This window comes from Bos taurus, chromosome 11, assembly GCF_002263795.3.
Source record: "Bos taurus isolate L1 Dominette 01449 registration number 42190680 breed Hereford chromosome 11, ARS-UCD2.0, whole genome shotgun sequence".
NCBI classification, from domain to species: Eukaryota; Metazoa; Chordata; class Mammalia; order Artiodactyla; family Bovidae; genus Bos; species Bos taurus.
Window position 1 is genome coordinate 15992652 of NC_037338.1, and position 26088 is coordinate 16018739.

Below are 26088 nucleotides of genomic sequence, written 5' to 3' on the forward strand. Positions count from 1 at the left end.
CCCCAACTGATCTATCTTTTAACTTTTCTAATGGACTAATCTATTATGTATGCTCTTTCTCCCCCGTAAGTCAACAGTAGTAACACAATGGTCACCAAACACCTTGTATGGATGCAACCAGGACTTGTGGCATTCCAAAATGTCTTAAGAGGCTTGAAAGGACAGGTCCAAAGTCATAGAAGCTTAGAACTGAAAGGACCTCAGAGATGGAGCATGGCTTCTCTGCTGGCTCAGATGGTAAAGAATATACTTGCAATGCAGGAGACCCGGCTTTGATCCCTGGGTTGGGAAGTTTCCCCAGAGAAACGAATGGCAACCCACTCCAGTATTCTTGCCTGGAGAATTCCATGGACAGAGGATACAATTCATGGTGTTGCAAAAAGTCAGATACAACTGAGCAACTAACACAGCAAACAGCAGAGATGGAGCAGGAAATTAATTGGGTTACTGAATTGCTGAATAGTGTATAATGGTGGAGAGATAACATGCTTCTCTCTTGAGGCAATGTATTTCTCACCGCTTTGAGGGAGGAAAAATTAAGAAATTGTTTTGTCAGGACTTCCCTGCTGGTCTGCTGCTGCTGCTGCTAAGTCGCTTCAGTCGTGTCCGACTCTGTGCGAGCCCATAGATGGCTGCCCACCAGGCTCCTCCACTGTGGGATTTTCCAGGCAAGAGTACTGGAGTGGGTTGCCATTGCCTTCTCCATCCCTGCTGGTCTAGTGGTTAAGAATCTACCTTCCAATGCAGGGGAAGCAGGTTTGATCCTTGGCTGAAGAACTAAGATCCCACATGCCCTGTGGCAACTATGCCCATGAACTGCAACTACTGAGCCCACCACCAGGGCAGCCCATGCTCCACAATGAAGTCAAAGAAAAAGAAAAAGAAATTGTTTCGTCCGTTCTGTCTGTGGATGATACTGTGCTCACTATCCTTTGGAAATCCACCTGGTATTATGTCTACTTACTTCTTCTTTCTAGGTTGGGTATCCATTGTGGCAGACAGACTAGGGCAGCCCCCGTGATCCTCGGCCTCTGGGGATTCACACCCTTTTATCCCCTTCCCCTGAGTAAAGGCAGAACTAATAGAATGCAGCAAAGATGACATGATATACATGGTTATGTGTATGTGATAACCTCACACATGACTGTAAACCATCTTGGTAATAGATCTCCTATCGTTTGCCTGGTCAGGTATGGTTTAGCCCGGTCCACTGATTCAGAGTCTTACAAGGATCCAATCAAGTTATCAGCGGAAGCTTTGGTCTCATCTGAGGCTTGATTCTGGGGGAAGGGGCTGTTTGCAGCTGCTCTGGTTGTTGGCAGCCTCCAGTCCTTTGCATGCTCTTAGACTGAAGGCCTCTGTAGCTGGTTGTTGGCGGGAGACTACCTTGCCATGTGGTGCCCTCTAGAGGCACTCACAATGTGGCTGCTTGCTTCTTCAGAGCCAGTGAGGGAGAGTCTATGGGTCATAACTGTATACAACCAGAAGATTCAGTTATTTTAACTTGCTTCATCTAATTGGGGTGAATTTGCACCTGCAATTTATGTTAGGATTCTAAAACTTGTGACTGTGTTTACCTTGACAACATCAATATAAATGCAGTTTTTTCATTATTTGCATAATTATATGGTTCAGGGAATTATGGAGTAACATTGATTGTCTTGTGAATTCAGACGAATCTATTGTGTAAGCAAGGAACCTGTATAAACTATTAAATCAGCCACCAACCTACCACTTGACCTTCCTTAGACCAGAGTGTCTGCCAAAGTAATAAATTGTACCTTGGAGGGATAAATCAATTTCACTGCCATGTTCTATCTCCTACTTCCTTCCCTTCTTCTTTCCAAATGTTGCACGAAAATGTGATATTTGGGCACCAAATCTCTTGGATCCCATGATAACCTCCTGTCTTCAGAAGTGTGCTGCGCACTGTGCCTACAATGATCTGCATTCTTGTCTGCATATGTTCCTCCCAGTGATGGTTTTGTTCATCCTGATTCCGTCAGTGATTAGCTTCACAAACACACAACTGACAGAAACCATAAAATGAAAGTGTTCATATTTTAAATTAACAGAAAAAACTTTTACCACACCACCAATGAGAATTCCCTTTAGCTATTATGATATCAGATCTTAGCCTTGACAAAACTGTAAAGTCTAGGCATTCATTACTGGAGAGGTTCAAGATCCTTTATTTTAAAATCATCTTTCTGTGGAAACTAGACTTGTTTCATCTTAGATGTATGGTGAACTGACAGAAGACCAATCAAGTGCAAAGTCAAATTCAGTGAGGGAAGTCTGGTTTAGATTTCCCCAATGAATTTTTAACCAAAGCTGCACTTCCGCTTGGAAATATTGTGAATGGTTTCATTTGTGCCAGGATTACTGTAATTTTGCAAGGTAAATTTAACATTGTTAGATTAAGTAAAAATAAACAGCTGACGAACACAATTTACAGAGGTTAATGGAAAAGGTTCACGTGTATCCCCCTAAATCTTATAATTCCTTCAAAGAGTTGTTAACTTTTATATTTTATTTTCATAATGTAGAACTCCTTCCTGACTTTCCACCATCTTTTCAATATTCCTGCTAAAATGTATAAACCCATCCTTTACTTATGTTCTTTGGACTATTCATTCCAGCAGCTCTGATATATTTTTTATTAGTTTAATACAACAATTCAAGTCAAAGGAACACAGTTCCCCGCAATTTGATAGCACCTAGAACTTCTGTACTTTGTGAACAAAGATAGAATACTTTAGAAAATACCTACAAGGCATCGAGACTCAGATCCATGCAACGCATTGGGTCATTTGAGAAATAATATGTAGGCTTTTTTCACATCTTCCCTGAGGACTTTTGTTTGGGTTTCCTTTACATGTATACATTGAAATTCTTTGTAGATGACTGCAATAAAAAAATGTATTTTCCTCCACTGGCAAAACCAGAAGAAACTGGCATATTACTTTTCCTCATGAGGTCTTTGACTTTCTCCCCTAATGCCTGTTAAGAGAGTCTACTGCTAATTTTAGATTAAGAGTACAGAGCTTTTCTGTTTCCATAAATGTTTTAATGCTTCATTCCCATAGACAGGCTATTTGGGGAGCTCTGTGAAGCTGTTCTTCTTGAGAAGTAAAATATTTCCCCACAAAAAGAGAAGGGAGGTTTCCAGTGAAAAATGAAAGCCTGGTGAGTGTACTTGGAGCTCCTTAGAAGAGTTCATTCTCACATGGAGAACGGTTTGCTCCCAGAAACTTATTCCCCGCTTGCCATGTTCCTGCCAGTGTCAACGCATGCACCTTTCAGCCACTTCAGTACACTACGGCTGTCATATCCCGACCAGCATGGACTTCCTTCTTCCTTTCTGCTACCTCAACGAGGTCATTCACTCCTTTCTGTCTCTCTCTCTCTTTTTTTAAAAGAAACCTTTTCCTCTCCATCTGTGCCTGGGATGCAGATACTCTTGCTTTTCCCTCATCAGTTCTGGCTGAGCTCATTGTTCAACCTATTGTTTCTCATGGATAGGGCTTTGCATTAGAAAACCATAATCTAATCACTAAGCAAAAACAGGGAGTGGAATATTTTGTTTGCATTCAGAGGCTTTTCATTTACTTTTGTCATATTTTCTTTGTTTTGTTAACATCCATATTTTCAAACATCCATGTTAGTAAAGTCTGCTTTGAATTCGTCCATATTAACTATGGCTAGCCACAATGAGACAGAGGTTTTGTCTCTCCCTTAAATACCATCAGTTTGCTCTTTCCACTGCTTTTGCCCTGCTTCAGGTAGCTCCTCGAAATTAATTGGGAAATCAATTTGACTTTTTAACCTTTATGTGTAAAAACTCTTGTGGTATTCTTCATAGGGGTCACTGGTATGGTGTTTAAAGTTACCCTTATTTTTCCATAAAACAAAATCATTTGCCTCAAATCTTTTTATTTGTATTCATGTCTTATTTTAATTGAGGTATAATTGATATTTAACATGATATTAGTTTCAGGTATACTACATACTGGTTTGATATTTGTGTGTATTGGGAAATAATCGCCACAATCAGTCTAGTTAACAATCTGCCAACATTCATAATTACAGAAAATTTTCCTTCTTGTGATGGGGACTTTAAAGATTTACTCTCTTAGCAACTTTCACATATGCAATATGGTATTAACCCTGATAGCTCAGTTGCTAAAGAATCTGCCTGCAATGCAGGAGACCCCAGTTTGATTCCTGGGATGGGAAGTTCCCCCGAAGAAGGAATAGGCAACCCACTCTAGTATTCTTGGGCTTCCCTGGTGGCTCAGAAGGTAAAGAATCTGCCTGCAATGCGGAAGACCTGGATTCTGTCCTTGGGTTGGGAAGATCCCCTGGCGGAGGGCATGGCAACCCACTCCAGTATTCTTGCCTGAGAATCTCCATGAACAGAGGAGCCTGGCAGGCTACAGTCCATGAGGTCACAAAGAGTCAGACATGACTGCGTGACTAAGCACAGCACATTATTAACTCTAGTCACCAAGCTGTAATCTCAAATTCTTTTAAGAGGGTGGGATATTAATAAACAAAATAATTCTGTAGACTGATGCTTCTTATCCTTTAGTGAGCATGAGAATTATCTGGAGTTAAAACACGGATTGCTGGGCCCAGCCACGGAGACTTTGATCACAAAGTGCCACTGCTTCTCCAAGTGTTACCAGCGGAAACCAACATAAAGAGAAGCTTGTTGAGGTGTTAAGTGTATAATCATTGACCAATGATAGATAATAGAATCGTATGAATCCTATGTTACTACCTATTATTTAAATAATAGCAGTTTTAAAAACTCTATCCCTTAATAAGTTTTAAAGCATGGTATACACAGTATAAACGTTAAAAAAAAAGCACAAAATATGTATATCAGAAATTAAACTGTTCCTTCTTTCCAGATCTCCACACCCATTTTGAAGAATCAAGCATGTTTAATATCTTGTTAGTGTATGTGCACTTAACATTTTGAAAGAAGCTGGGAACTGCCCTCTATCAAATAGTTTATGCCAGTTTATACTTCCATCTACTATTATATGGATGCTTATTTCTCCACACTTCAATGGTATTGAATATCCAAAATTTTGATCTGCCAATCTGACATGTAAAAAATGACATCTAATCTTTATTTTACTTTGTGTTGCATTGAATTGTGGCAGAAGTTAAACAACTTTGAGTAGCAAGACTGTGGGCAATCTATTAATTTTGTGAAAAAGCTGATTGGTTTTTAAATTCGACTTCATACTTGCATTCAAGCAAAAGTATCTGCTTTTTTTGTTCGCCTTTGGTTGAATCTTGCTTTGAAAAGTGCTGCGTCACCTCCTTTTGAACATAAAGAAACAACTATGGTAACTCTCCTTGTCTGCCCTTTTCCTCCTTTCCCCCAGGAAATTTGATTTTTTTTTTTTTTTTCGGACAATCTTTTGAAAAATGAAGGCTTAGATGTAGATTTTTTTATGGTCTGTATAGAAAATAATACATCTCCAAACCCAAGCCCTGCTTATGGAAAATGACAGCTGACAGCTAAACGGAGGTTATAGGAAATCAAAGAAAATGTTCACTACAGTGCAACGCACCAAAGCTGAATTTTCCTTAAATTGTTTATTGATGCTCACTTGAAAGAAACACACACACACACCCCCCCACCCAAGACTGCTTTGTGAAATCAAATGTATTTCCTGCCTTCTTCTTTCCTCTGGACTCTTACCACCAGCCTATTTATAGCCCAGGAAAGGAAAAAGCACCGCTGGAGGCAGGAAAACTAAGTCCAGAAAGAATAGGAGGAAGTGTGCCTGCCATTTAGCCAAACAACCTTTAATTCATTGAGCTCAAAGCTTAGCGGCTTCGCTGTTGTCGTGAGACATAAACAGCTTGCAAATTAGAATTTTTTTCTCTCCCCACGTTTGCATTGGATTTGGGCAATGGAGATGAAGGCAGCATTTTAGAAGAGAGAACAGAAATCTCTAGGTGTTTAGACACGTGAAAGAGGAACTGGTGAGGGGTTGGTGAAGCAGACCGGAGAGGATGAGCTGGAAATGATTCCGTGCCTGCGATTTAAGGTAAGCGTTCTTTTCAAGACAGTCTGCTGTTGTGTCTGCATACACATCAGGTGCTGTGGAGATTAGCCCTGGATGGTGTGTATAATTTGAGGGCAGAGTCTCTTGACGAGCTCATGAGCTTTGCTTTTATCGCTGAAGAAATGGGGAAATTTCTTTCAGCCTTAGTTGTGACATCTTCAGTTTTTAACAATAATATTTTTAAATAGTTGTTTCTTTAAAATAGTTTTGTCTCCACTAAGTTTTCTTTGGTTTCTTTGTCACCAGAGGATTAAATAGTATAAATAACTTCACTGAAGGTCATTTTTGAAAAATCATTTCTTGATATTTGTCTGTTTTTCTATCCTTTTCAAAGTACCTATTAATATTCCACATACCAATTTTTGAATCAATACTGGTTTTAGAATACATTGAACAGAGAGGCCCTCAAGAAAAGTGGTCTATTTTAGAAAAGTTATTTTAACTAAAATTTAAATTTTGTATAACATTCAGCGAAGATTGAATTTTTTAATGCAAAGCTTTTCCTAAACATGAATTTTCAGACTAAGGAAAACCCTCTAGAAGCATAAAACAAACCAGCACTTAACAGCTCCAGTGATAGAGACTGTTCACAATAATTACTTACATTTAAATTATTATTTCAAAATATTCATTCAACATATATTTTCTGAGTGACCTGAAAAATTGTTCCTGGGTTTGGAAGTCGAAAGGTCAAAAGGGAATGGATTATATCCAAGAGCAGCTGATGCCGCCCACAAAAACTTGGAAAGCTCCTAGGGACATTCCAACTCTTTTAACATTTTTTTGCCATCACACAAGTACGTTTGTTTAGATGATCCACTGTATTTGCATCCCCCACTGATTATATTCACATTTGTGTCCTGGAAAAACTTGATTAATGTTTCTATGATGTCAAACAAAGGAATAAGGTTCTGGTGGTTTATTGAAAAGGAAAAGCAGAAGGAAATGTGTTGCTGTTATTTTGGTTTATCCCCGTTTGAGATTGGTATGTTTAGAATCTGTCTTAAGAAGATAGCAAAACTGGAAGCCAGAAAAGCTGAGCCAGCCAGATTGAGACTAATGCAGGAGGCCAAGGCTGAGTTCTGTCTCGATGTGGATTTTATTGCCTGTTCTCCTTCCTGGAAGAATTTAAGGGTTATTTTCTTCTGATTAGAAAATTATAATTCATTCCATGGAAATAGCAAAGTATAATATCCTTGAGTAGAAAGAGCAATATTTCTTAGTTAAAGCTAGGTAGTAAAAAATAGAGGGAAATAAAATTAATCTGGACAAATATGATGAGTCTGAAGAAACAGAACAAACTCTTAGCCCTTGTTTCCAGGACTCTCTAATTCTGCAAAGTCCTGAATTCAGTACTGAATCCATTTTATTATTTCCGCAAAATAAAGTCTAAGGTAACCTAATTAATTGCCATTCCATGTGGGTCTAGTGAGAGAAACACTGCTTACAGTGATTCTGATTTCTCTGTGTATGTTGAACTTTTTCCTCTTGCAATTTCAAAACAGCATTCTCATTTGTTGTATTCGTATGTTTACATTATGAGAATAAAATTGTTATAAACACTGTTGAAGGCTTAAATAATAAAACTATGAGCTATGTATTTTATTCTAAGAATAGGTATCTTTTCCAATTTTAAAAGTTCTGTTTTTGGTCATTAGTTTCTGGATGCCCATAGATGCTTATAAATGTATCCATGAAGTGCCAGTTATTTAAAATAGATTTCTTGAGAATCGCTTAATAGTTTTACAATTTTCTAGATGTATTCTCAAGTTCCTGAGATTATAGTACATTATTGTTGTTGTTTACTCACTGTCATGTCCCACTGCGACCACATGGACTGTAATCTACAAAACTCTGTTCCTGGGATTTCCCGGACAAGAATACTGGAGCGGGTTGCCATTTTCTTCTCCAGGGAATCTTCCCTACCTGGGGATTGAACTCGCATCTCCTGCACTGCGGGCAGATTCTTTACTGCTGAGCCACCAGGGAAGCCCATAGTATATTACTAGAGTTAGCTAATTTTGAAAAATAAAAAAAATAAAAAAAAACAAAAGCAACTTTTTTAGCTTCTCTATTAATTAAAAGCATTTACTTCTTGGCTTCCAGCATAACTCCTACAACTACTATGTGCTTACAGGTTACACAGTACAGCCGCCACTTGACACTCATTGAAATATAAATGACATCAGATTGCTGAAGCGGTAGAGTGCAGTTTAAAGAAATATAGATTTCACAAAACCTACAATTTGTAATCCACAACTTGTAGGATGTATTGAAGGAGGACATGGGGAGAAGCGTCCCACGCCAGGCAGCCATACCCACCTGGCCTGATGCTGTGGGAGCAAGGGGAGCTGCAAATTGATTTTCATGGGTCTATGAGCACCTTAAATCCAGATCAGTGACCTCTGGAGGTTCTTTTTCTCCTATACTCTTATCCCTTCACATCCTATATTACAGATCAGCAGTAACACCACCAAAGCATATTTATTAAGTTCTTCTACTTATAATCTCTACCTTTGATAAACTCAACATTAATGTGGAGAGTTGGAATTATACAGAACACAAGGCATCCTATATATGGAACCAAATGAATGATGTGGATGATTACAAGTTCTGATCCTGGCAGGCTTCTTGGAGGGAAGAAATTGAGCTCAGACTTGAAGGGCAGATCTGATGGGTATGGCTAGAGATAAAAGCCTCCAAGATAAGAATGGAACCGTGTGCATGGGAAGGGATAGGAGAGTACTTGGGTTGCCAAATGAAATACAGGATTCCCACTGAAATGTGAATTTCAGATAAACGACATATACTTTTCCTAGTAAGAGTATGTGCATGAGGTCTGTTGATTGAGATATACAAAATATATTTGTTGTAGATCTGGTTCACATTTAACTGGGAGTCCTGTGTTTTTTATTTCCAAATCTGGTCACCCTACCAGGGAACTCTGTGTCAAGCAGCTTGATAGAAGCAGAAGCAATGCACATATGGAAAAAGTGAAAAGTGTCTGGAGGAGATTGAGGTCAGACTGCGGTGGGACAATAACGCTAGACTAAGGAATTTAGAATCTAATTTGAAGACACTGAGGAGACACTGAGGGTTTTGAAATGGGAAATGACATCAATAAGATCTGGTCATTCAAGGCAGGACCTGCTGGGGCAGAGAGAACAGCTCACCGAGTTCTGGGTGTTGGTGACAAAAGAGAGAAAGAAACCAGTCAGATGAAGACACGTTAGAGAACAAATCCACGTGTCTTGTAAACTAATTGGGTATGGATCTGGGAGGAGAGGAAGTGTTAGAAAGGATATTATGTTTAATTTAGAGTCCATTCAGAGAAATAGTCAGAGATAGCAGCAGGTCAGGGAATTGGTGAGGGAGGCAAGGATTTTGGTCTCAGACATATTAAATTTGAGGCAATGATGGGATAATCAGGTAGAAATAGATAATCAGGTAGAAACACTGGAAATGGGAAATAGCTTAGGAGAAAGGTAAAGCCTGGAAAGATTGATAAAGCCAGCACTGATGGAGATTTTCTTTATGCCAAGCTTTTTTTTTTTTTTTTTAATATCCATTCTCTATTTAATGCTCACAACTACCTATGAGCAGATTCCACTGCCAGCCACATTGTACAAATGAGAACACTGAGGCTCAGAGAGGTTAAGTGACTTGTCCACGATTGCCTTGTTAGAGACAGAAAATGGAACCCAGGTGTCCATATGCCCAAAGCCATGTTCCCGCTCATTCCCATGGAGAATGTTGAGTATCTTCTGTGGATTCACTTCCTCCGTCTACAAAGATCTAAAGGCACAGTTGTTCATGCTGTAACCCAAATCTTATTTTTTAAATTTATTTATTTATTTTAATTGGAGGACAGTCATTTCACAACACTGTGGTGGCCCCTGCCACACATCAACACGGACCAACTAGATGCCTGGTCTTTGTACCTCACTGTGGTAGCCCTCAGAATTCTGCACTTTTAATCTCTCTGAGGAAAAGGGAATAGTTTATACACAGAAAACTTCCCATTTATTTATTTGTATATTTATTACGCAAATTGTTTTTCCCTTCAGCGCCTTGTTTTTAGATTGTTCCTCGGTTATTTGGTGAAATAAAAATTACCATGAAGAGAAAACAGGACCAAGGGTGTTAAACTCCTCTCCCTGTCTCTGGCTGCCCTCTAGTGGCAGAACCAGGTTACAACGCTTAGCTCCGGTCTGGGAATGTGCTGCTGCTACTGCTGCTAAGTCGCTTCAGTCGTGTCCTACTGTGTGCGACCCCATAGACGGCAGCCCACCAGGCTCCCCCGTCCCTGGGATTCTCCAGGCAAGAACGCTGGAGTGGGTCGCCATTTCCTTCTCCAATGCATGAAAGTGAAAAGTGAAAGTGAAGTCGCTCAGTCGTGTCCGAGTCTTTGCGACCCCATGGACTGCAGCCTACAAGGCTCCTCCGTCCGTGGGATTTGCCAGGCAAGAGTAGGGGTGGGGTGTCATTGCCTTCTCCGCTGGGAACCTTAGTTCCTTAGGAAACCAAGTCAGAGTCAGCAGAAACATCTGTGGGCTCCTAAAAGGTTTGGAGTCTAGTTGTGCTAAGAGATTCTGGAAATGGACTTCATAGAGTATACTTACACGGTTCCAGATGGCTGGCTTGAAGGGTATCCCGTTCTGGATTTATTAAACTTGGTAATCATTAAAGGTATTTCACTTATTTATCCTGTTAGGAAAGTAAAAGCTGAAAGTCTCTCAGCCGTGTCTGACTCTTTGAGACTCCATTGACTGTAACCTGCGGGGCTCCTCTGTCCATGACATTCTCCAGGCCAGAATACTGGAGTGGGTCGCCATCCCCTTTTCCAGAGGATCTTCCCAACCCGGGGATCCAACCAGGGTCTCCTGCATTGCAGGCAGATTCTTTACCATCTGAGCCACCATCAAGTTTGGTTATGAAATTTTTAATACGCAATTGTGCCTTGATTGTTAAGAAAATTTCCTAGACTTATTATTCTAAATGTTTATTTAAAAATACACCATATATTTTCTCTTAAAATATAGTCTATCTTTTAGGAATGTATCCTAAGGAAATATTCATATATTGAGACAAAAATGTATGTAAAAGAAAGTTTGTCTACTTGAAACAGAAAAGTTTTGGAAAATATACAAAGTTAGGGAATTGACAAATAATAGTCCACAATATGGAATTACAAATAGCCATTAAATTACATTAAAATATTTAATGGCAACAGTAACTGTTTGTAGTAAATGTATATATGAAAAAAGAAAAGACAAAAATGTTATATTCGTGGCATGATCCCATTTTCTTACAAATTACAAATGTATATATGAAAAAGAATTAAGAACTAAAAATCTATATACTAAACTGTTAGCAGTAAGAATCTCTGGTCAGTGGAGGTAATGGTGATTTTTATTTTCTGCTTTCTCTCTGGGATAAGCACGCACTACTTTTATAATCAGGTATGAAAACCAATATGTTTTGAAACAGTGGAGAACTAAGTCCCGATGCTCTAATTTCTTGCTTTCATGACTGACAATCAGGTTTGTGCTAATTCAGCCCCATTTAGGCTTCTCTGCCCAGTAAGGAGCTGTATCCTGTTTGTGACAGCATAATTCATTGTAATGGAAAAGATTATGATGCACTAGTCTGGTCTATGACTTCACTGTATTCACTGGCAACAGGAAACACAGACAGACACTTGTTTTTTTTTTTTCATAATTGTTTTAGCAATAATTGACAATTGGAGGAAATGAATGGCAGAAAACAATTATGGGCAGACAAGACGGTCAGCAAATCAGACTGGGAAATGCAATGAAGCCCGTCTTAGTTCTATTCGTGCAACAATTTCAGAACATTATAAAGATATTATTGTTTTGTTTTCAACCTACTTCTGAAATCATTATTGTTTTTAGTAGCAGTTACACAACTCTTTGCTGGCAGCAATAACCCCCAATGTGTTTTAAATTCAGTAAACTGGTAATTGCACGTCAGGGATTTGGGACTGAATTTTTTTATCTATGTTGATGTTCAGGATCAGTGTGAACTTCTCAGTGTGCACCATGTGTCCGGTTATAGTACTGCTACAATAATAACCAGCCCCCTGTTGCCCATACACAGGGTCTGAAAAGCTTTATTTTCCAGTAAAATTTAGAAAATCAAATTCATGTTTCTATTTTCTGTGAAAAGATCGCTTGTCTTTGTTTTAGCAGCAATGGTGAGGGAAACAACAAAAAGTCAAAACAAATGAATTCATGATTCACTGTCTTGTTTCCGTGATGTGAAATGAGTACGATTAACAGCGACTGAGATGAAAATGGATGTGTTATCAACTGGGAAAGAGCTTAAGTAAGGCAGGTATTACATACACCGCAGTGACATTTCTCTCAACCAGTGGCTCCTGTAGCTAGACATGACTTAACTGTCCTGCTGGGTATTATTAAATGTTTGGATGTAAAAACTAAACACGAAGGAGCTGCTTTAACCTTTACTCCTTTACTGTTCTCCTCTGATTACTCTGATTTGGAGTAAAATTCTGCAGCAACTCTGACCTCCAGTCTGAAAGGCCAATTATTGGCCATGTGACTTAATGAGGAAGCCTCTAGACCAAACACTGTCCACTAGAAATATAAAGTGAGCCACAAGTGTGGGCCACGTGTGTCAGTTTATATTTTCTAGTGGCCACATTAAGAACTTACATAGTCAGGTCAAAATTAATTTTAGGAATCTCGTTTGTTGAACCCATTATATCCAAAACATTATCATTTTGACTTGCAATCAATATAAAAGATTAGTAACGAGACATCTTACCTTCTTCTTCTTTGCTACTAAGTCTGTGAAATCCAGGGTGTATTTCATGCTTGCCACCACTCTCGGTTCAGATGGGCCTTATTTCATGTGCTCAGTGGCTTCAGGTGCCCTGTGGCTACTGTATGTAGTGGGCAGTGCGAATCTCAACAGCAGAGCTTCCATGGCTTCATAAATGGCATGTGAATTTTGGACTGTGAGATTCCGCTATCTGTTCGGGACTCATGGTCTTCTCCACTCTGATGCACTCATTAGGCCAGTCTTACATGTATCAGCTAAAACTGAATAACTGAAAAGCAAGCAAAGGATTGACAGTTTCTGAGTTTTGTCCTCTTAGAACAATCCAACTGCTTGTTGCATCAGCTGGAATGCTGCGTAACTATGGATTCCTCAATTGAGAATAAGGGTGAGAGGTTTTAAAAAACTCTCAGACTTTGAAATCTGGATTATGTGATTATAAGGAACTTTATTTTATCATGATGTTTCCAAGTGAATTTAGGCATGCGAACAGATGACATTACACAGCTTAAACTTCTAGAAATCATTATAGATATTAATAATGTGTACAACAGTACAAAGAAAGAAATCTTTAGCAGTTCTCATACGCACACATACACAGACTTCTACCATTGTGACCATTTCTGATGTCTTTTATGCATTCTGCATTGTCCTATTTGAAGGGGAGGAAGTATGCTTAAATAATCTTGTATAGCTACTATGCCCTGGGGACTCTCATGCCAGTCAGCTGGAGTGATAAAGATAGCTCTGTGTGCTAAGTATGGAGATGCAAAAATAGAACTGATGGAAGTGGATAAAACTAAAAGACATTGTAGTTTCTTAAGGCCCCGCCAACATCAGAGACCTGGAAACAAGGCCTTCTGAAGTCCTGGCAAGGAGTCACAGTCAACTGAAACAATCATATTTTAGGTTCATTGCTTATTCCATGAAGGTTTGGTTATGGAGCTAGATTTAAAACAATCAGAAAATTCTAAAATCATGATAAAGGTTAAAGACATTTAAAATATAAATAGTAACCATCCATTGCATGATATATAAATCAGAAGTGTTTCAAAAGCATGTTTTTTAAGAATGTTCTTGGTTCCCTGAATTGACTTTCCATTTTTCCTAAAGAAACAAAGTTATAAAGAGTGATTGGTATGTGCACCTAAAATATCATATGCTTACAGTGAAATCATTACAATGTATTTAGAATGTACTACATTAAATTATTTTGCTTTAATTATAATTTATTATAAATGTGCATTATTACTCCAATGCATTTACAATGAAATATAATTAGTAACATTTTGTTTTACATTAGTACATTATACCATACAGCACTATGTTGATAATTATATTAATACATTAATAATATATTAATAATTAACCCAAACAGGGCTTTCCAGGTGGCACTAGTGGTAAAGAACCCGCCTGTCGATGCAGGAGACATAAGAGATGTAGGTTCGATCCCTGGGTCAGGAAGACCTGCTGGAGAAGGACATGGCAGCCCACTCCAGTGTTCTTGCCTGGAGAATCCCATAGACAGAGGAACCTGGTGGGCTACAGTCAGTAGGGTTGCAAAGAGTCGGGCATGACTAAAGCAACTTAGCATGCAAACAGAAAAATAGTATATCAAATCAATTTACAATCTCCATCTACTCAAAGCAAAAGCACTGACGGAGAATCTAGAAAGTGCCGGGTGTTCTGTCAGGTACCAGGACAAGCATAAAAGATAAATTGTATTTATTTTGTTTGTCATTGTCAGTGGGACAGAAGCTTCACTAGAGAAGAATGAGGAAATAGATGGAATTCTTTCCTACGGGAACAGCCTTGTTATCTGCGTTAGTCCTAGGTGGAGAAGACCTTTTCATTTCTGTGTCTAATTTTAACTTCTTAACTTTGGATTTGCCTGTTTTTTTGTTTTTTTTTTTTTTCCATCCTTAGGACCAAGTACCTCTCTTCAGGGTGTAGCCACAATTAGGAGCTTTTTCGATTCCCATATAGGGCGTGATTTTCCTAAGTCGCATTTGGCAGAGAGGTAGAAGAGACGAAGGTGAGAGAAAGGTTGTGGTGAAAGAGAACACGGGGCCACATGAGAAAGAGCGTTCGCCAAACTGGCTCGGTTCTGCTTGCGGGGTGTGGTGGGGGCAGGAAGGCAGGGCACAGGGGAACCAGGATTTGGATCATTCTGTGAATTTTCCTCTGCAGCTTCCAGAAGGGGAAAAGGAGGGGTGGAGGCCTGTGCAACTGACCTTTGCGTGTAGAGCGTACTTTCCAAGCCAGGGTTTTGTATCTTGGTGAGCGCCATTAACTGTTGGATTCTGTAGTACAGCCATTGCTTTTGCTCTTCACTAGTAAATGAGAAGCAGGTGCAAGGTCAGGTATTAACTGGCCTTTAGGCGAAATCAAGAAGCCTGGGGCGAGTGGGGCCACTGATTGAGCTCACAAACCAGCAAGAGAATTCAGGGACGTACAGGTGAGTTGAGACTACCCCGTTCCTCCCTTCCCGTCACCACTGCTTCTGTGTTTGCGCCTTTCCCCTTATTCAAGGGCTCACTCCAGGGGACTGCCCTGGCAGTCCAGCGGTTAAGGCTTCGCCTTCCGACGCGGGGTGCAGGCTTGATTCCTGGTCGGGGAGCTAAGATCTCACATGCCTAGGGGCCAAGAAACCGAAACATAAGCAACAGAGCAATATTATAACTAATTCAATAAAGACTTTAAAAATGCTCCACATCAAAAAAAATATTTTAAAAAAGTGGGTGGGGGGACTCATTTGAGCTGACTTCCTTTCCTCAGAGTCTCCTATCCACAGGGGATTGGTTGCAAGACCCCTCTGAGGTACCTCAAGTCCTTTATGTAAAATGGCATAGAGTTTGCATTTAATGTAAACATCCTCTACTTTAAATCAACACCTCCAGATCTTGTAATACCTAATACAGTGGGTGTGCTGGGGAAGTAGTTGTTGGTTTGTGGCAAATTCAAGTTTTGCTTTTTGGAGCCTTCTGAAAAAGTTTTTTTGAACCCACAGATACAGCATAACTGACTGACTATAATCTGTCTTGGGGGTTGTTGTGACTTTATTGAATTAACAGTTGTTAAGTAGAACCCCAGGTGTAGGATGGTAAGCAAAACACAAGACTATAAGAGAAACTGAAATAGGTTTATCGTCAAGATGTACATGGCAGGCCTGAAGGGAGGGGTCAAGGAAGGGGGCAGGCTCATGACCTAGGGCACAAGCTTTTATTAAGGTGGAGTCCGTGGGTGGACTGCTTTGAGGTTCCTGAGCTAAGCTCAGTCCAAACCCCAAAGGCAGGATTTTGGTAAGTTCCACGGGGTGTCTTAACTTAGTGACACAGGGGAAGGCTCTTGGAAGTTGGGGAGACTGTTGGTCACAGGGGTTATTGGGGAAGTCATATGGGCTTCCTTGATAGCTCAGTTGGTAAAGAATCCACCTGCAATGCAGGAGACCCTGGTTCAATTCCTGGCTTGGGAAGATCCGCTGGAGAAGGGATAGGCAATCCATTCCAGTATTCTTGGGCTTCTCTTGTGGCTCAGCTGGTAAAGAATCCACCTGCAATGCAGGAGACCTGGGTTCAATCCTTGGGTTGGGAAGATCCCCTGGAGAAGGGAAAGGCTACCCACTCCAGTATTCTGGCTTGGAGAATTCCATGGACTATATAGCCCATGGGGTCAAAAAAGAGTCGGACACGACTGAGCGACTTTCACACTTACCAGGAAGTTACATTTGCCTGTGGCTCTTTTGGCTGTCTTCTAGGGCACACCCTTGCGTGGGGGGCTAGTGTGAATTTAAGGCACCCTGCGGGCCTCTTTAGCCAAACAAAATGGATGCCAAGGCAGCAATACCATGGAGTAGCTTAGGTGAACACTTGGCAGAGGACAACACACTGCCTGGGATCTTAGCCAAGTTACAATGAACATAAGCTACATTGGTTGTAAGAAAAAAATATACCTCACAGAAGCACAAGAAATGAAGCTGAGGCTGCCAGGGGCCTCCACCCAGAAACCAGCTGACCAGGGGCCTGGGACCCGACAGGAGAGCTTGACAGTTCCAAACTTCCAGTCCTTCTGGGAGGTTCTGCTTCTCTCTCCCTCTCTCTCTCTCTCTCTCTCTGACTCCCTCTCTCTCTCTTTCCAGCTTTCCCTGTCTCACCAAGCACAGGGAGAAAGAGGATGTCCATCTGTGTGAATGTCCTTTGAATGTTCAAGCGCTGGTAGTTCTAAATTCCAGACTCTCTTGTAAAAAAATCTGATGATCCGACTGGCCTATACTTGCCTCAGGTGTCAATCCCTTCTCTAGTCATTTATGGCCTTGGGAGTGGAGGTCACTAGACTAATCCTGCGGATGGGGGCAGTTTTCAGCAAAAAGGGGCTTGAGCTGGTATGCTCCAAAGTTGTTACACCCCTGGCATTGAGGTGTAACAGGGCTCTTGACTTTTTTCTGACCTCTCTCTCTCTCAGGCCCTAACCAATGTGTCTCCTAATTTTCCGTGAAATTGCCATGTGTTTTCCCTCTCTGTAGACTTTCCTGTGCTGACCTGGCCAGTTAGGGTTATGTCACCCCTCTCCTTTCTCTCAATCCAAAGCATCTGTTTCCAGACGCTTCACAGAATCGCTCGCTTTGATAAAACTATTACCAGTCTTCTGTGACCTCGCCCACTTTCAAAATACTGTAACACATGGTCTATTGTCTAATATATTTAATCACATGATGTTTACTGGTATTTCTTTCGCTTATTCAGCTATTATTTGACTTTATAGTTAACTTTCCAGGAATTTGTTCTCTCTTCAAGCTAATTATGAATTCCTTGAGGTATGAGCCATGTTTTGTTTTTCCTTTTCTAAAACTCCCTCTGGAGTAGGTCAGTGTTCCGAGAAGCACAATTCACAGTAGCCAAAGAGTGGAAACAACTCAAGAGTCCACCAACAGATGAATGGATAAACATATAATGGTATAAATGTTTGATGGAATATTCTTCAGCCATAGGAAGGAATCAAGTTCTGGTATATACTACAACATGGATGTATGTTGAAAAAAAATATACTAAGTGAAATAATCCAGACACAAAAGGAGAAATATCATATAATTTCACTTAGGTTAAAATCTTGAAAAAAAAATAAAATCTTGAATAGGCCAATCATAGAGACAGAAAGAGGTTGTTGGAGGCTCGGGACAGGAATGAGTGGAGAATTATTCCTTAATGGTTACAGAGTTTCTAATCAGGGTGCTAAAATATTTGTGGAAATAATGGTGGTGGTTGCACGACATTGTGAGTGTGACAAATCCTACTGAACTGTAAGCTTAAAAGTGGTTAGGGTCAGAGTAGCAGTTTTTTGTTCCATATATCTTGCCACTATTTAAAAATAATAACAATGCAATATACTGAAATCAGTGAGTTGTATGGTATGTGAATTATGTCTCAATAAAGCTATTTTTTATTAATACCCTCTGGGAACCAGATACTATGTGTAATAGTGACTGCTTAAGTAATACTTGTATCATTTGTTGTGAGTTAACATAACATTATCATTTGCAATGTGAGATTCATTAAGACACAAGTTTCCATATGATAGAGAGCAGGTGTATTTCCTCGTTATATATACACCAGATAGAACACGATTGCTCTGCACTTGGTGCTAAGGTGGGTGTTGAGACACATGTCAAGTGCTGTCCAGGTATGATCTGAGATCCTAAATTCTGTCAATCATTTTTACCTTATAGCAGGAGTACCTGCTATAAGGGATTACACACCAATATATGAATTTTATGTTTGGTGAAAGAATAAAAATATTAACAAAGTATATAGTAATAGAATTTCCACTCATACATATATATTTTTCTCCAACCAAATATATATATTTTACCATCTCTAGGCATTCATTCTTTAGGGCTGAGACATTGTTTTCCAAATATCTGCTTTTAAGATGTAATATATTATAGAAGAAGTTGATTTGTGAACTAGGTTCCTGCTTCTCCATTCTCTGGTCATTGAATAAAGCTTGTGTGGTTTCAGTCTCAAAAAGAAAAAAAGACATATTAGACTATTGTATTGTTGGTAAGATGGAACATTGTGCAGCCATGGGAAAAGTCATATTTTAGAGGAATATTTGATGACATTGGAATCTTTAAGAATATTGAATGATGTTAGAAATACTTAAAATACTTAAAGAGGCAGACTAAAAAGCTATCAGTTCAGTGCAATCGCTTAGTTGTGTCTGACTCTTTACGACCCCAGGGACTGCAGTAAGCCAGGCTTCCCTGTCCATCACCAACTCCCGGAACTTACTCAAACTAGTGTCTATTGAGTCAGTGATGCCATCCAATCATCTCATCCTCTGTTGTCCCCTTCTCCTCCCGCCTTCAATCTTTTCCAGCTTCAGGGTCTTTTCAAATGAATCAGTTCTTTGCATCAGGTGGCCAAAGTATTGGAGTTTCAGCTTCAGCATCAGTCCTTCCAATGAATATCCAGGACTGATTTCCTTTAGGATGGACTGGTTGGATCTCCTTGCAGTCCAAGGGACTCTCAAGAGTCTTCTCCAACACCACAGTTCAAAAGCATCAATTCTTTGGTGCTCAGCTTTCTTTATGGTCCAACTCTCACATCCATACATGACCACTGGAAAAACCATAGCTTTGACTAGACGGACTTTTGTTGGCAAATAATGTCTCTGCTCTTTAATATGCTGTCTAGGTTGGTCATAACTTTCCTTCCAAGGAGCAAGCATCTTTTAATTTCATGGCTGCAGTCACCATCTGCAGTGACTTTGAAACCCCCCAAAATAAAGTCTCACTCTTTCCACTGTTTCCCCATCTATTTGCCATGAAGTGATGGGACCGGATGCCATGATCTTAGTTTTCTAACTGTTGAGTTTTAAGCCAGCTTTTTCATTCTACTCTTTCACCTTCATCAAGAGGCTTTTTAGTTCTTCTTTGCTTTCTGCCATAAGTGTGGTGTCATCTGCAAATCTGAGTTTATTGATATTTCTCCCAGCAACCTTGATTCCAGCTTGTGCTTCATCCAGCCCACCATTTCTCATGATGTACTCTGCATATAAGTTAAATAAGTAGGGTGACAATATACAGCCTTTCCCAATTTGGAACCAGTCTGTTGTTCCATGTCCAGTTCTAACTGATGCTTTCTGACCTGCATACAGATTTCTCAGGAGGCAGGTCAGGTGGTCTGGTATTCCCATCTCTTGAGGATCTTTCCACAGTTTATTGTGATCCACAGTCAAAGGCTTTGGCATAGTCAATGAAGCAGAAGTAGATATTTTTCTGGAACTCTCTTTCTTTTGATCCAGCGGATGTTGGCAATTTGATCTCTGGGTCCTCTACATTTTCTAAATTCAGCTTGAACATCTGGAAGTTCACGGTTCATGTACTGTTGAAGCTTGGCTTGAAGAACTTTGAGCATTACTCTGCCTGTTATAAATTTTATAAAACACAGTTAAGATATTTATTAGTTGCCTGTCTCTGTGTAACAAGTCACTCCCTAACCAAGTGCCTTAAGGGTGGGTTGCAATCAGGCATCAGATGAGGCTCCAGATATCCAAAGACCTGATGGGAACTTGAAGACCTACTTTTGAGGCTGGTCATCCCCATGGCTGAAAAGTTGGTATTTACTGTTGGCTGGGACCCCCAGGTCCTCTCCTGTGGGATTTCTCTGTGGACTGCTTGAATATCTTCATGACCTGGCATCTGACTTCTGAGTGAGAAATCCTTGACTAAGATGAAAGCTGAAATGCTTTTTATGACCTTGCCTTGGGGATTACACTCCACTATGGCTCTTGTATTCTAGTAGTTATGCAGGGCCAGCCCTGAGACAGTGTCAACAAGGACTACAGAGGGCACGTGAGGATTATTGGGGACCATCGGCAGGTGACTGCAAATACACACTGAAATAAAAGTTTTAAGAATGGTTAGAATTGATCTTATTTTGGGGGGGAGCTTTACTTTAAAAAAATTTATGGTGAAAATACACGAGTTTTGGAATCACACACATCCAAATCAATGCAAGTTATTTTTTCAAAACCGTAACTATTCCAGTGAAGACAAGCTCATCCCTGATACCTTGGTATAAAGTTGGGTTATCTATGCTTTTCTTTCTCTGATATAATCCTGTAACTAAGGAAAGGAAAATCGATATGGAAAGTGGAGTAGTTTTGAAATATGGGGCACACGACTAGGAAGATGTGGCCAAAGTAGAGAGCCTGGGGTAAGCATAGCAGTACAGGGGCCCCAGAGCCAGAGAGACATCAAAGAGGGTTAAGAATATTATAAAGAGTGACAAGTACATTGAAAAGACCTTGAGCTTTCAGGTAAAGGTGGGTTTAGCATATACTTTTACTTACCTCTGCTTCCGAGAGCCTATTAAGACAAGATCAAAGGATTTGGGTTTCTTAAAGTCAGAAATACACTATGACAATATTTCGGAAGCTGGAAAGTAGATGGTGACTAATTCAATAGTGGAAACCAGAAAATCAACCCAGTTTGCCCTGGTTGTGGTGGTGGTTTTAGTTGCTAAGTTATGTTCAACTCTTGTAACCCTATGGACTGTAACCCACCAGGCTCCTCTGTCCATGGGATTTCCCAGGCAACAATACTGGAGTGGGTTGCCATTTCCTTCTCCAAGGAATTTATACTGGAGAACTCTTCGAAGACTTGAGAATTAGTGGCACCAAGTACTGTTAAAACTGTAGGTGAAGGTGAGACTAAAGGGAGGGAGACTGGTTGAAAATCTTCCTAGGAAACAGTTACATTCCCAGGTCCTCTCCCCTGCTTTACACAGTACCATGATACCAGAGGTTTACTCTCTCAAGAGGATAAAACATAAGTGTTTAGATTGCGGGACCCTGGTTTTGGGATGAGGTCCAGCTGCAGGTAGACACATTCTAGTTACAACCAGAGAATTATTTAAAAGTTGAAACCCAGCCCTCTTCCCCCACTTGACTCCCGAACACAGTAGTCAAAGCAGAAAATATGATTGCTAATAGATTCTGGGTTTTATATCTTAAGACTTGGCCAAAGAAAAAGAATGTTCTGGCTCCATGTCTGAAAAATATGGGGAAGGGACCCATTAGGTTAGGGAATCATCTGCCTGAATCAGGTGCTTACCCCTGAAACACTCCAATTTGGCCAAAGTGAGAGAGGTGCTATGACTGGCCCAGTTAGGATCACATGCCCATCCCTGGACCAGTGAACCTTGCTCAAGGATCAAGGAAGTTCCAAAGGTCAGAGGGCCAGGTGGGCTTGTTGTTGAAGAGGGTGACAGAGAATGGGCATATTAGAGAGACAGTGTCCTGCTGCTGCTGCTGCTAAGTCGCTTCAGTCGTGTCTGACTCTGTGCGACCCCATGGACTGAGGCCTACCAGGCTTCTCTGTCCATGGGATTCTCCAGGCAAGAACACTGGAGTGGGTTGCCATTTCCTTCTCCAAGGCATGAAAGTGGAAAGTGAAAGTGAAGTCGCTCAGTTGTGTCTGACTCTTAGCGACCCGATGGACTGCAGCCTACAAGGCTCCTCCGTCCATGGGATTTTCCAGGCAACAGTACTGGAGTGGGGTGCCATTGCCTTCTCCTAGATGACGACTAAAACTTCTCAGCCTCCTCTGTAGGAGGTGATGTCATGTAAGGAAAGGACCAGAGCTTAAAATTTTTAAGTAGTGAGAAATGAGTATACTTTACATTTCTACAATACATTATGGGTTTTCAAAGTACTTTTTCTCTATATTTATTTCCTTTGCTTTCTTTGCTTCCAAGAAAAATCTGTGAGACAGATATTGCTATTACCACTTTCTTGATAATTAAGGGGGACTCATCATGGTAAATGTGTTGGACTCACTTACTATACCTTAACTAGATGAAGGCAGAGCTGGTATGAGAAATCCTGTCTTTTGATTCTTAGTCTTGAGCAGTTTATTTTTTAGCATCACAGCGATCAGCCCAACATCACAAACTCCTAGATGACTGAGCAGGGAAGGACATTTGGAGATGCTGTGTACCGGCAATAAACTGCAAGACTGTCCACAGTCTCCTATCGTCTGACCCACAATTCCCCTGCGCGTCAACCCCAACTAGTGTAAAATCAACAGAGGCTGGGAGAGTACAGCCAAACGCACACGGCTTGAAGGAGCCACATGGCCTCATTTTGGAACAAGACTAAAGAATTAACTTCTGGGGAGAATTTTCCATCTGTTTTCCAGATAACATTGATTAAAACCCAGTTTCAAAGATTCCGTGAAAGGGTGGATGAGCTGTCCCTTCTGGCCTGGTTAAGTTTGGTTCACACTCCTCTGCAGAGTCCCAGCTCCACCACACGAGGAAGGCCACTTCTTTACCTTCAGTCCCAGATGTGAGCCCCACCTGCACTGAGCACCTTGCTTTAAGTAGGGAGGGTGGCACTTCTGCTGCAGACCAGCTGGGTAACAACCTCACATGCATTTCATTTACCATTTTCACGAGGTAAGAGCAGGGAAGTGTATTTCTCTTTGCCAGTTCTTGTCTCCCTTCCACTTCACTCATGCTCTTTCCTCCTGATCTAGTTTTTTCAGTTCCCTTTGTTATTTTTAGTATAAAGAACTTTCATTCAATCACTTTTAGGGCTTCAGAAAAATAGTTAAAAGAAGTTGAGTTGGGGAGCATTGTCTGATCCTCTTATCTGTGTGTGTAAACTCAGTCCTGAATATTCATTGGGAGGACTGATGCTGAAGCTGAAACTCCAGTACTTTGGCTACCTGATGCGAAGAATTGACTCACTGGAAAAGACCCTGATGCTGGGAAAGATTGAAGGCAGGCGGAGAAGGGGACAACAGAGGATGAGATGGTTGGATCGCATCACCGACTCGATGGACGTGAGTTTGAGCAAGCTCCTGGAGTTGGTGATGGACAGGGAGGCCTGGTGTGCTGCAGTCCATGGGGTTGCAAAGAGTTGGACACAAATGACTGAGTGACTGAACTGAACTGAACTGAACTGAAACACACACACACTGGTTACACACACATATCTGACACCTGGGGAACTGAATGGATTAAAAATGGGTCCATCTTTTGTTATTTAATGATAGTCGTTGCATTTTCATGGTGAATTCAGACAATTAACACTGTGGTTCTTTAGGTATTTTTTATTTTCTGTTTACCCTTCTTTTCCTTTCCTGCTTTCTTTCGGATTTTTCAAGTTTTCTGTATTCCAGTTTCTCCCTCTAGTGTTTTGAGCGTTATGTCATCCATTTCTTTTCTTTTAGTAGTTACACTGAAAATTTTAAAACATATTTGATTGAGCAAAGCCTGATGTTAATATCTTCATATTAACATCATAACATCTTCTGAATAACATTAGGATATCTTCTGAATGTCATAAAAATCTTAGAAGCCTGTAATTATGCTCTCATGCTCCCATCTCTCATGTTATTACAGTTGAAAATTTTAGCCCAATATAAAAAACCAATTTCGTTGAGGTATAATGGATATATAATAAATGGCACATAATAAAAATATACAATTTGATGTCTTGACGTGTATATATCCATGATATGTATCACCACAATAAAGATAATAGTCATCCACTTGAAAATAAAACACTGATCGAGTTCACACACGAACATACCTGGTTGCATGTACACTTGTTTTACTTAAGGAGTTCTGTCACTTCTGAGCAGAGGGAACTAAGATAATCACTATTCATCTAAGCCCACTAGGCATTCTGCTAAATTCTTTACGTTAATTATTTCTCATTATTTTTCCTTCTTTTTCATTAAAAAAAACTTTTTAAAATTATGAAATATTATAGCACATTAACAGAAGACTTGGAATATATGGAACAAAGTTACATACAGTTCCACTATATCATTTCTTTATTGCCATTACTTTTTAATTATAAAAAAATGCAGGTTTAGTATAAGTGAATGTACTCAATATCAAATGAATAGTATAAAAGAGGAAAGCTTGTAATTCTCTTTTTTTCTTCAGAGTAGTTACATGTTTATTGCTGGTTGTTACTGTAGATATTTTCTATGCTTAAATAGAAAATTTGGCTTAAAACAATAATTTATGCATGCTGTTTTTATGCAGCTTGTTTTTGTCATTTATTAGATCGAAGGCATCTTCCCATCCATTCTTCTCATGGCTGCATGATTTATTCAGCATTGAATTAATGTATTGTGATTATTTTGATCAATCATCACCGACTCAATGGACATGAGGTTGAGCAAGCTCCAGGAGATGGTGAAGGACAGGAAAGCCTGGTGTGCTACTGTCCGTGCGGTCACAAAGAGTCAGACATGACTGAGTGACTAAACAGCAACAACCCCTTGGTTTTGGTTGTTTCCCTTTTATTGTTGCTATTGCAGGTGTTGTATTAAACTTGTCTTATGTCTAGAGACAACAAGAGACTTCCCCGTGGCTCAAACAGTAAAGAATCTGCCTGCAAGGCAGGAGACCAGGGTTCCCTCCGTGGGTTGGGGAGTTCCTCTGGAGGAGGGAATGGCAATCCACTCCAGTATTCTTGCCTGGAGAATTTTATGGACAGAGAAGCCTGGCAGGCTATAGTCCATGGGCTCGCAAAGAGTTGGACATGACAGAGTGACTAACACAATATGTCTATCCTTGCGCATTTATTGAATTTTTAAATTTATTTTTTTCATTTTTTAATTATTTTATTATATATTTTTTTACTTTACGATATTGTATTGGTTTTGCCATACATCAGTATGCATCTGCCACGGTTGTACACGTGTTCCCCATCCTGAACCCCCTTCCCACCTCCCTCCCCATACCATCCCTCTGGGTCATCCCAGTGCACCAGCCCCAAGCTTCCTGTATCCTGCATCGAACCTGGACTGGCGATTCGTTTCTTATATGATATTATACATGTTTTAATGCCATTCTCCCAAATCATCCCCCCCACCACAGAGTCCAAAAGACTGTTCTATATATCTGTGTCTCTTTTGCTGTCTCACATACAGGGTTGTCGTTACCATCTTTCTAAATTCCATATATATGCATCAGTATACTGTATTGGTGTTTTTCTTTCTGGCTTACTTGACTCTGTATAATAGGCTCCAGTTTCATCCACCTCATTAGAACTGATTCAAATGTATTCTTTTTAATGGCTGAGTAATACTCCATTGTGTATATGTATATTTTTATAGGATAAAACTCTGAAGTGCAATGCA

At 40.2% G+C, this 26088-nt stretch overlaps 1 protein-coding gene across 2 annotated transcripts in view; it reads left to right on the forward strand.

Moving 5' to 3' along the window:
- Nucleotides 1-5842: 5842 nt before the first annotated feature.
- RASGRP3 (RAS guanyl releasing protein 3) overlaps nt 5843-26088 on the forward strand; it is a 117656-nt gene continuing 97410 nt past the window's right edge. For both annotated transcript variants that reach the window (XM_059891278.1, XM_015473410.3), the window contains exon 1: nt 5843-6077. The gene's annotated coding sequence lies outside the window, so the exon portion shown is untranslated. The remainder of the gene's footprint in view (nt 6078-26088) is intronic.